Consider the following 13233-nt stretch of genomic DNA (forward strand, 5'->3'; position numbering starts at 1 on the left):
GTCAGAGTTGCGTAAGCTGTCATTACCACTAAGACAAAAACACATTCCAAACTTGCTCTCTGGTCTTTAGCTGGTTACTAAATCTTTGACCCATCACAAGTCATGACAGGCCTCGTGAAGGGTCTGTCACAGCCATTCTTCAGTTTGGTACTCAATTTGTAAAAGAGCAACAGGATTTGAGATATAAACATCAAACAGGCAAACTACAACTGCTGTGAAAACTCTCAGTGCAACCTGGAACTGGATTTTGTCTCTTTGTTCATCAAGTGCTTGGGAAGTACCATTCTCAGTGAAAATGCCAGAACTTGTAGTGATGCTCAGAAGGGGAAAGAGCTCATCTCCTTTAGCCAAAACCCCACCATAATCTTCCTTGAGGAGCCAGCATCGAGTGGCCATTCAGGAGAAGCTGCAAAAGAGCGATGCTGAGACTAGAACTTCTCATAACACTTGAGACAACACCAGTTTTTTACATGGACTGCAGAATATGTTTTCTTCTATAGATTCACATGCATTTTTATTCTGTTACCATAGAGTTTACCCACTTTTGACTCTAAAGCCAAATAGCCTGTGTTGCTAAACACCCAGCTACAATAACAGGTTTTGTTTTTTGGTTTTTTTTTTTTTAAAGGAGCTCTTGTTTACTGTTAGATCTGGCGTAGTGGCTTTTTAATAACCCCCTAAATTCAGAATGCTTTGTGTTCCTGTGTACTCTGGAAGAGTGGTTATTGTGCACATTATAGTGGGCACTGCGTTAAACATCTGCTGTGTGAAATCCTCAAACTCTCCAGCTGAGCAAATTGCTGGGTGGTGTTGGGACTGTGCTCGGTGCTCTGGTCATTTACTTGACTGAAAAAAGATAAAATGCACCTCTCCTGCAAACCTTAACAAGGGACTCCTGTGCACACCAGCTGTCAGGATGGGAAAAGCACTGTAATTGGAGTGATTAAAAGCTCACAATGGCAGCAGACGTGCCTCTCCATTTAAGGTGGAATGAAGCTGTCTTCTCATAGTGACATGGCTGCTCTTGTAAAACCTGCAAAATTGTACCAGTCATCTTTGCACCAGTATTTTTAATCCTGCAAAGCTCACCCCCGCCTCCCTGGCACCTACATAAACAGTTCCAATATATATATAGGGGACCTGAAGCACAAAGGGTCTGCTGACCTCTAAACTGTGCTATGGATCTGCATTTTAAAAAGATCCTATATTTTATATTATTACAATAGTGGCAATTTTGGTACCTAATCAGTGAGGTGAACACAGGAGGGCTCTTATTTATTATTACAAACAGTGGTTTGGGAAGGAGAAATCACCACATGTATTTGATAGGACTCAATAAGATCTCAGAGGTAATGATCCATAGTCTCAGTAGAAATTGGTGCCATCCAGAGCAATGGAATTACAGTTGATTTAAGTTCACTACACCAGTGGGCTTTTGCAAACAAATCTGCCTTTTTGTCCCTCAAAGAGTTGAGCCAAACAGTGTAAGTGTGCAGTATATCTGAATATTATCTAGGTTTTCCAGAAAATAGTTTCTCCTCTCCCAAGCAGAAACGAGACCTTGAGGAAAAGCAAACGGCGCTGTCCTCTATCTCCAAATGCCTTCTCTCCACGCATATTTTGTACTGGATAAAAATAGCTTTAAAGCCTGGGTTAAGTAAGCTTCTTATATTTAAAAAAAACACTGTTTGAAGTGGACAAAGGAGACACAACTGAGACACCATATAAAGGCCTTTGGTTTCTGTGTCTGCAACTTGAAAAGACATCCTGGTATCATTTTATGTGTCCAAGAGGGAACTAACAAACATTGAGGCACTGATTGCAAAAAGCAGAGTAAGCACAAATACAGAGATGTGTGGAAACCAGGAGCAGCTGTTTAGTTCTCCTGTCTACATTTATCTCTCAAGATCAGACTAAGTTCCTTTTCAAGACTAACTGGAAGCCATGACAAAAACAAATTCACAGGGAAAAGACGAATCTATTTTGCATACCTCAGAAATACATCACAAAAAGATAGTAAACTTATGAGCTGGTGAAGATCTTGGCTACAGAAGAATCATCTGCAATCAGGCCATATACTTTTGAAACTCACAAATACTAAACTGTTTTTAGAGACACATGCTTTGCTTATTTCTGTTGCAATCATTTCTGAGATATAGTTGAAAGGAGAGTAAAGCAAAGTCAGAGAACAGGATACGAGATTGCTTGGTGAATTTTTAAACTGTAGTGCATAAAGCACTAGAGGTCTGTAGATTACTCTGAAGGGACTGAGAAGGGAACTAAAAAGCAAGCTCATTGTCTTGCTAAATTTATTAAACAAGGCTCCACAAACAGAATAGAGGTTGGGAAAAAAAAAATAAAAAAAGCTAAGCAAGATATTCAGAGACATGATTCTATCGCCCAGTTCTACTAGCCTCCTCCTAGCTGGCTACAACATCTCTGGCAAGCTTGTTTGCTTCAGTATGCCTCAGTTTCTCCTCCAACACTTCTCCCTGGCTCCCAAAAGAAAAAGTCAGAAAGCTAATCATCTCTTGCTATTATCCACACTAATATCATCTTGGAGGATTATGACCCAAGTCCTGAAAACTTATCTTTACAGGACGAGAAACTGAAGCATCTTTATTCTTGTCAATTATTACTATTCCCCTAAGAACCATTTTGACTGAGCCCAGAGTTTCCGTGAGAATTTCCAAGGTAGGAGCAGGACAGGCAGCAAGCTGATGGAGGGGTCTCATAACCACTCCAGAACAAGCCATTCTCACATCTGAACCAGTGCCTTTTGTGATGGGGTCCAGCTTAAAAGTGGAGAATTCTGTTGGATCCCTCATGACATCCACTGAATTTGAGGTACTACAGCTTGTGGAGGCCACGCTGCAACACTGACCATGAAGATGAAGTCTAGAAAGGAGAGGATAAGTAGGAAATAGTAGCCAGAATTACACTGAGATTTGTTTGTTTCCTACATTAGAATCTGGAAAAAATTATTTCATATTAGCAGATAACATCTTGAAAGTATAGAAGTACAAGCAACAAAGAGCAAATACTGTTTAGAAACATGAGAATGAGATAGGAATTGTTACTCAACAATGAAAGAACTTGCTCAGTGTAGAAACTGTTCCCAAAGGATGGCAGAAAGGAATCACTGCCTCAAAACTAGGGTTTTATGAGACAGATTAAGAACCTTCGAGGGAGCAAGTCTCTGTTAGTGGTACTACAGAGGCCCCAAGTCAGATCCATAACCCACTGAGTCCAATATGCACCAAGTATCCCGGTACAACAGTGCAAACTGAGAGTCCCTTACCAAACTTAAAGCACAAGTCAACCCACAATAAAATCACACAATCTATTTCTGAGAAGAGATGCTCCCAGACTCCTCTCCCAGCATCACACACACTTGGCATTGCTACAAATTAGGTCAGAGCCCAAAAGAGCAGGAAGGTAGATGAAAATAAGGTGGGTGGACAGAGTTCACACATCCTCTCTCCATAAAATAGAAATTGCTTCTCTAGACAGAGCTGCACCTTCCTACCAAACAGCCCTTGTTAGACTGATCTCAGGGTTGTGCTTCCTTTTTGTGACTGGCCTCTTAGCCAGACATTAACAAAGCTTTCAGACGAGTTGCAGTATTTTTTTCCCCTGGTCAGTACAAAAAGCTCAGCCAACATCACAAACACATCCCTCAGACTGGATTTAGGTGGCTAAAGACTTCACGACACATCACCAGCTCATGGTAATATCACCCTTTTCTTCCTCATAGATGCCCAAGAGGCCTCAATGTGAACCCACCAGCAACCTGATCTGGCTTTAAAATCAGGTGATTTTTAAGCTGGATCAGTTCCCTGATCCACTTTGCTGTATAACAAGTTCTTTCGACAAAACTGAGCATAGGACAAAAGCAGGGACAAGTGAAAATGGAAGAAGGAATTAGAAGGGCAGGAATACAGTAATCTGGCATTACCACTGAATAAAGCCATTCAAGTAATAAAATCACTACAGAAATCACATTACTGTGCCTTAGGCAGAATTTGGTATTAACACTGATGATGGGTAGTTGTGGAAAGCTGCTTGTGCCCTCAGCCTCAGAAGATTTCATCTTGAGAGTGCTACCAAATGCCTTGAACCAGAACAAGCACATGCAGACAATTCTTTCTCAACAGGACAACATTTAGAACATCTTAAAACATATACATAAAGCCCTCTAACTAAGATTTTTCCATCCCAGCCTAATCGAAAGGTGTATGTTAGCTCTGAAAACTCTCAGGTAGGGATTTCAGAGATTCCTCCTCTTTCTGCTAAAGAGTTTAATGAGGAAATATCTTAGAATTGCTGGAAAAGTAGAGACCTCCTGTGCCTGTTCAGTTATGAGTCACTGGCAAAGTCTGCCAGTGTGTTAGTACATGGAAAGGGATTTCTGGTCCTGTCATGCAGTCCCGGAGTAGATAATGAAGAATTCTGGGTAATTTAACAACATACCTTAATAAGCCAGAAGTCAGCAGTGCAAACTGTCAAAACTGTAGATCTTCCTTGAACTTTCTCTAGAACTTGCCATGGGAGATCTTGCCAGCATGGAAGAATCCTTTGAAGAAAAGGAACAAATGTGTGAGTCACTTAAGAATCTTTCATTTTAAACAAAGGACTGAATTACTCACACACTCTACTGGGGACAGGCATTAGGCTAAAAATCATAGCTCTGCTGCTTCAGTACATTATTATCTCAGAAGACAATTTATTTCTGTTGTCCAGGGAGGCTGGAAACTGCTAGCAAGCTGGTTCTCAGCTTAGAAAGTTTTATCTTGAGAGTTGTCACATATCTGCTTTCTTTTTGCATAAGTGTTTTACTAGAGATAATTGGAGAAAGCAAATATCCAACCTTGGTTTTCACCAAGTTATACATCTAAATGCATAACTAAGAACACACTGGGTATTAGCTAGTTCCACAAGCAATCCAATCAAGAAATCTAAATACTGAGAGAGATTCGATAAACTGCCACACTGTCAGTTTATACACCCATTACTCCCAATGAGCACAGCCTACGAGCAAGCTGGGATTTATTTATTCCAGAAATTTATGAAAAATTTCTAACAACAAATCCATCTGAGAATTCTGCAATTTGTCAGCAAACAAAGGAAGTGGCAGAATTTCTCATATAAATTAGTTTTAATGAATTATTCACCAAAGCTTCCTGCATAATGAAGCAGAGAACAATTCTACATTGACAGACAGAACTAGGATAACACTCCAATAAATATTTTTCATATTTTGTTTCTACAAAATGACAAACACCAGGAACATTCGTATTCATTGTTGCCTTTAGCATCACCATGACCCAAAGCAGGTTTAACATACAGCATACAACGAAATATTTAGTGACATAGCATCTTATCACAGATTTTTTACTTTCTCTTAATAAAGCAAAAAGGGGTTCTTATAAATTTAAATACAAATTGCAACAGAATGTCTCCAAAACCTTTAAAAGACATTGTCACAAGCTACTTTCCTTCTAGCAGCCTTACCCCAGGGCCTGCCTAAAGCAAATCAATCCCTCTCCACCCTCATCCTCATCATTTCCTTTTAAGCAATAGCTGGAAACAGCCCCATCTGCTTTAAAAATCAACGAGCAGCAGCTGGTGATCAGTCCCCTATATAGAAGTCTGTGAGACTTAAGGATATTGTCCTGAGCAACTCAGTCAAAATTAATTATAACCTAGATGGAATTAATTAGAGGCTATCTTTATTTCATCTCCAGTGTTGTGCAGACTATTGTTTAGCTGCTCCTCACGTGGCTTGGTAATTACAGGAAGATGAAACCACTTAAAATGAAATGTCCGGAATGGGCTTTGATTTAGATTTACAAGAGTGTGTTTGTGGAGGTGGGGAAAGAATTCTGTTTGTTAAATACATAGCAGATCTACACACACATACTAAAAGATTCACCAGTTCTTGTTATTACTTAGTTGTAGCATCAAAACAATAAAGTTTCTTCAGAACAATACATTTCAGCAAATGTACATGAGAAACACAAACACCTGGTTATATAGTTGGCTACCTATATAACAGTTGGCTATCTATATAACAGTTAGCTATATATATAACATTTGGTTATACAGCACAGGCCCATAACTATGTGGGTGCTATAAAGGGCCAGGACTTCAGTGTGACACAAATAATTCATATGGCTGAGAACTTGGTGTATCTGTTTTGAAAGTAATCCATCAACACAGCAAAGAAAAAAGATTATATCTATCCAACGTATAAATACAGCGTGCACGAGTGTGTAAATATGCGTTTATAATGTATATTTATTTTACAAACACATTCACATATGTGAACAGAAAAACTTAATTAATCCAAATGAAATGAAATATACATTTCTAAAGATTACATCTTCCCATTATGTATCTGGTTTAATAGAAATTTTATCCAAACTGGCCACAAAACAGTCTCCATAAATTGGCAAAAAATCTGTGATTTATGTGTGCAAAATCCTAGTTATTTCACATGCCATGGTTCAAAGGTATCTTTTCGTGACTCACGTCTCATTTTAATCTGAGCAGCATAAGACAGACTATTTACAGTTCCTCCTGCTCTCAAAGATGATTTAAAAACTTTGTGTCCCAACCAGCCACACTATAATTTCCCACATTTAATTAGAAAATAGATTAGATCAGTTTATTTAAACTGGTACTTGAAGTAAGCAATTAAGTGCTTCAATAAATAGGACTATGTGCTGCAAATCTGGCCTTTCAGTTCCTAGCGCAGTAGGTTTCTAGTACCAGACAGAAGCTTGCAGGCACTGCTTTAATAAAAATATGCTATTTAAGAATATTGTGATGTATTTCCACTGCCTCTGGGAGACTTACACTAATACAGCCTATTATCCGTCCTTATTACATAGAACTAAGTGTGCAATTAATTGGCAATCTGTAGTGGATTACGGAAACATTCCAGATGGATGGGGATTTATCACAGTATCTTTTTCAGCAGCAGCTACTGTAATTTCCTAAGTTTCAGATACCGAATTTACAAGAATTTATTTCTTTGTCAGGCAGGTCTTCTGAGCAAGAATTTCCATTTCCTTTTACATCAGTTGCAACAGCTCAAGATGTAGCACAAAGCACCTGTGAGATAACACAATATTGCTACAGCAGACGTGTCTTTGTGATCACACACGACACGACGTGTGGGCTGCACACCGCCTCAAGAAATGAAAATGCAATCAACTGCCTTAGTTAATATTTCGCTCGGTGGGAAAAGCTCCATCAGGCAGTCTGGAGTTTCATTAATCTGTGGCATCGCACAAGCCGCTTCGTGTTTTCTTCTCCCCTGCGCCAACCGTCCTTAGCGGTCTGGGGCAGGGGCGGTGGTTGACCTTTCCAGCCTTGCCCTTCAGTGCCGCTGGGGTTAGGAAAGGCAGAATAAAACGGGGTTGACAGATCTGGAGCTGTGTCACAGATGGCTCTGCTGTCAATGGGGCCAGTGGCATCAGAAGGGGTCGCTCTCCTGGAAGCTGAATCCAGCCAACATCTGGAGGAGGCCAGTAGACCTTGGCGATCCATCGCAGACTGGGGCGGGGGCTCTGAACATGCCGCTTGCTCAGGGGCTGCTCTTTAAGACATTCAGATAAGATGGTGTATGTGTGCACAAAGCTTGTCAACGAAGTCTTCTTTGGGGAGACAGAAAGAAAAAGAGCTCCTGGCAGAAAGAAAAAAAGAACTACTCCTGCTCTTGATTTTTTCAGCCATTTGTATGTATCAGAACATAAGCTCCTGTTAGGACGCAGAGCATCTGTGCTGCAAACAGGGGGAGAATCCATAGGAATAACCCTCCCATTGTATCACCCTTCAGGGCAAATTCATACAGTTCCTTTTCTATGCTAACTATTGCTTTTCATTAGTCTACTTAGGGTGGTGTAGATAAAAGGTCACCTTCAAATAGTGCTCATGTTATATAGCAGCTCTTATTCCACGGTCTCGAGACTTCTATTTTCTCCACTCAGCATAAATATACAAGAAGGCTACTAAAATGCATAGACAAGAGTTATATTCTTGTTTGCCTAGGTATACAGTTCCCTAATAGTGAACAGCTTACTGCTTTTTCTATACACTCAGCGAGTATCAAAATTCTTGTGAACGTTTATAAATGCATATTTGCATAGACCACAGTTCAGCCAAGAAACCTAATACTCATGTGAACTACATGCCCTGTTTTAGGAATTTTCACTTTAATGTAACCTAAGATATGCATCTGACTGTAAAATAAAATATCTATTTATTCTTCCAGCTATACCTAAGCCTTCTGCTGCTTCCACCTCCATTTATTTTCAGATTGATAATTGCCCCCTTACCATTTCCAGTAACAGACCCACACACATCCAGTGAGTCTCCAAATTGCTCTTGCCATGTGTTTGCATTAATAATAAATGAAACCAGCTGATTTTCCAAGTGACCCATTATCATGTCAGGGCAGAGATGAACCAGAGAGAAGACAGGATTTATTTCTGCACCTCCAATTTCAGTATCAAAGTTCAAAATCAAAACGCCATCAGCAACATAAAGCTATTTCTCTCAAGAGATCTATTTTTTTCTGAGAGGCGGCTAGAACAGCCCCACAGCCTGAAAAGCAGATACAACCATGCTCAGGGCTTTTTAAACATAAACTATTGTGTTCTCCTCCAGTATGTGACATTTCTCAGGGCTTTTCTGACATTTAAGTATCATCCAGGCATTTAATAATAATCAAGAAGAGAAAAAGAATGGGAAAGGGAAACATACATTAGCATGAAAGATTAAGGGAAATTAATATGTATAGGACACAAAGAAGAATAAAATGCTGGTATACAATGGGGTGCCACAGAGCCGAGTGGGAGGGCTTCTGTTCATTAGGTGTTGATACAATGGATTTAAATAAAATTGAATAAAATCCAATTTAAATGCTAGAATAAAAAGACTTGAACAACCAGCTAGGGAACAGAATGGGGTTCTGCCTCACAGAGGTCAGATCAACGGTTGACCGACAACAGCTGCAGATGGTCTGACAGCAGAAGCCTGCAAAAATAAAAAATTACAGGCTTAAATCAAGTCTGCTGTTTTTTTTAACCCCATTCTTTGCTGCTCTTCTAACATAAGAGTGATCCTCTAGCACAAAAAAGTACCTGTCACAGACGCCTTAACATAGTTGGTATCTTATTAATTTTTATTGTGTCTCAAATTATGTTAGCTTCTATGTGTGTGATCCTAAGGCAGGACTTTTCAATTTTACAAGAATAATTGACACTTCAGCAACCAGACAGTAAATTCTCCTGCTGAGAAAAAGCAAACAAATAAATGACAGCTCGTAAAGTAATTCCAAGTGATGAAAAAAGCTTTACTAGAGATAGCACTGCAGTGCGTATTATCAGGCTGCTGTTAATGTAGAGCTCCCTGCTTTATTATTAAAGGATGACTAACTCATGTAATTTCATTTATTTCCTCTAAATTTGCCCTGGGCTACACGAAAAGCAGGACTCAACTATTTGGAGGAGCTTTCAGACAGTGCCACAAATAAAATTTAGAAATTCAGCACAGTATTTCTGTGGGGTGCAATATCGCTTGAAGATGTACCATGAGAAATGAAGACAAACCCAAATGTGTACAAATCATGACTTTTCCAATGCCACAGAGGCGTTCTAAGTGTGATCGCAATTTATAGAAGGAAAAGTTGATATCGCAAAAGTTGAAAGTGCAATATGGAGCTGTGTAGGTTTCCCTGTTTTCAGTTGTGTCTACTTTCTGTGTCCTTGCTTCAATCAAAGCACAAATTCACCACTCACCGCTCTTACAATCAGCCCTTAGAGAATGCAAGAGCTTTCTTAAGAGTCATCCGACTGCCACAGGATCAGTATGTTTTCCAGCAAATGACTCCCTTTTTTAATCCCCTCCATGTAACAGCAGGGCACAGAAAACAAGCACGTTTATATTGTTTCTAGTTGGCTGTGTGGCTAGAAATTGTACTGCTATGACTTCATTCTCACCAAGGGACTTGCTGTTACAGAAGGCTGATCATCATGTTTTAGTCATGACAAAAGTGAAAACCTGTGCATGGTTATTTAAGGCAATCACTAAATCACTTTTGTGTTGTGTCTGGTATTGATTCCCTCTCAACTGTGCTCGGCTTTCAGTGATGCGTATGTATGATCAGCAATCTCATCCCACCATGAGATGCATTAGGTATTGCATATTTAGGGCCTATGTGTTCTTTGTTTAGGATTCAAAGATTAGCCTCTAACATTAATTACAGATATGACCTCTCTTTGCACAGGTTACAACAGTATGGCTAGAATGAGATATTCCTGCATTCTTAATGGAGAATATGTAACCTACACTTGGGTCTTCTGCTCCAAAAGATGGTCTGGAAACTCCAGCATTTGGATTAAACACTTAGAGCAATCCTGTACTAGTTTATGGAACAGTGAGATGATTTATCATGCTGTTCCCAGCTCAAATGCAAATGGGATTATAATGCCATAATACGATGATACCTTACATATTATGGTTCCATGTCTTTTATTCGCATAAATTAAGAACTCTATGGTAAGAAAAAGAAAAACATTTCATCTGCAACCTTAGTGGAATGCATATTTGAAGGTATTTATTACCCACAAAGATGTAGGTACATCATGAGTCTTCTCTGCAGGAAAAGGGAACCAAGACCCTGTCCATGGATTTTTGGAGGAGTTTGCAAAAACCACCTCTTTATCACTTTAGAACAGCAGCTACTAAACGACTCGTACCACAGAGTGCCAGCAGCTGCCTATCTTCTTTTTTTCCTGGAAATGTTAAAAATGCAAAAAAGCACTAGAAAGATCTTTGCAAAGCAGCTGTGGCTTATTTATGATGCCTTTGCCACCCACAGTGTCAAATGCAGTGTTTCACACTGAAGAAATATGCTTGATCCACAAATGATCTATGAGACAGAGACCTAGCAGTCCATTACTGAAAATAGGATCTATTTAGGGAAAAAATATAGATAGTGAGAGTCTGTTTCAAACAATAAAGTTCATTCAGTATTAACTCATCTATGAAGTTACCATATGAACAGACTAGCTGGATCCTCTTTGGTTCTTGTCCTATGTGCCAGCATAGTGTTTTTCAGGGCGACCAGATCAGTTTAAGTCCATCACAGTGTGGTATATGACTATATTTCCTGGGGTTACATTTGCACTTGCCTTTCTGTGTACAAAAAATTCCATTTACGCTCACGCTAGGTTTGCAGTTTCATTCTTCTCATGTGTTTCTCATTCATGCTTCAAAAAACCATCTGAAGTTTCTGGTTTCAGGTCTGCAGTTTTTCCTTCAAGGCAATCATTTTGCTTGTCCATCACACTGTTACTGGAAGGGGACAGCAACTCTTTCCCACCCAACATGAAGTTAGGGGAAGAAATAGCCTCAAAAATCAGACTCGTTGTCATGGAAACCAGAACAAGGATTTTCGAGGCCAGACTGGATGCATTTATAAATCAGAGATGAGGAAAATCCTACCCATTTATAATAATGCATTAAGTGGAAAATGTCTTCATTATAGGAAGTCATATATTTACTAGCTCAACAAATGATGCAGTGTAAAGCTGTACGTGAGTAATTATTTTATATAATCCCATATGATCTCATCAGAACCAACGGTACATATGTTTGCGTGAAAGGTAGCAGTAGCCATAGAAACAGCCCGCTTTTCCTGAGTGGCATAAAGTGTCTGTAACACACAGTTTTGGTGGTGGCCTCACGCTCCTGCCAGCTGTGTGGCTGCTTTAAAGTGTGAGGGGGTTTTCGGTGCAATTGAAGCCACTGGAAGCAGCATGTTTTATTGTGTGTAACTCCAGCGCTTGGCAGGTGTGCTGGCTCTGAAAGGAGGGACCTAAGGGAGGGGGGATTCCTTCTGCAGGATGAATAAAAGGTGGTTCCAGGGGTACTTGTAGCAACAATGCAATTTTTTCCCTGTGTTGTATTGCTACGGCACTTGAGTAAAATCAGGGCCATTATGCCCTGTGCTCTTTCAATAGTTGTATGGACAATCTCCACCACAGCACACTGGCAGCATGACTCCAGGAGCTACAAAGACAGACAAGAGAACAACTAACCTGTCTGAGGCCATGCAGCAAGGCAAGGACAGACCTTGGAAAAGAAAGGGTTGGGTTATTTTTTTATTTTTCACTCAGAGTTTTCCCACCTCTTAGTTCAGGAGATTACTTTGATTCCCCAATGGCTCCCAGCCATTTGTACAGAGTATTTAACTGCTTCACCTTCTTTCCCCCAAACACCTTGAATTTCCTCTTCTCCACATTGGTTGCCAGCAGAGAGTCCAACCTCAAGGCCTGGCAGAGCTTGTTGGTTTGGACTCTGATCTGTGACATACCTCCTGTTTAATCTTGGAAATCACCGCTTTAAACTGCAACTTGAGCCCTGTCTGGGGACACACGCTCTGAGCCAGCTCTAACAGCAGATGACTTACATGGCAGCTCTTCAAAGCTATCATAGCTCTCTGTTACCATCTTGATCTCACCAGTACCTTATCCATTATAAAAGTACATTATTCTCTTGTTTGTGTAATACATAATAGGGCCCAAGCTTTAAAAAGCCAGCCTGACCTTCAGGACAGCTCATTGTCCTGTGGAAAACAGTTGGATTTAGAGTTTAGGACCATTTATTGTTAATGATGGTTTCACCCATATGTAGTGAAGTACAACTTGAAAACAGAAAACAAAGAGAAAGCTGGTATGTTCTGCTCTGGAAAGTATCCATGAGACACAGATCGGCCACACTCGTTTTGTGAAGCTCCTGGACTACCCACATATGGGATAAACACAGAGATGGATACAATTTACTGCCCCACCTTCCTACTGGAGCCTATAGCCAGGACAGCAGGACCACACAGGAACATGCCCCAGAACCTGGATTTTATAGCCCAAAGTTCTCAAATAAACCCTAACTGATGGAGTAACCTGGCAGTGCTGAGATGTACAAAGACATGGGTACATGCTATCATTGCAGCCACAGAGGCAGCGACCTCTGGGAAAAGCATGAGGCAAGAACAGCTTCATCTCTCTCACTTGAATCTGGTGTCTCACCTTGTATCACACACTCTCGGAGCAGAGATCCCAGCACTGAGCAGTCAGCAACAACTGGGTGCTCCCATAATCTGCACTGGTTTGCCAGTATCGCCGTGGGCAATAACTGTCCCATCATGGGCACGTGTTTACT

The sequence above is a fragment of the Nesoenas mayeri genome (assembly GCF_963082525.1).
Source record: "Nesoenas mayeri genome assembly, chromosome: 12".
Taxonomy (NCBI): Eukaryota; Metazoa; Chordata; class Aves; order Columbiformes; family Columbidae; genus Nesoenas; species Nesoenas mayeri.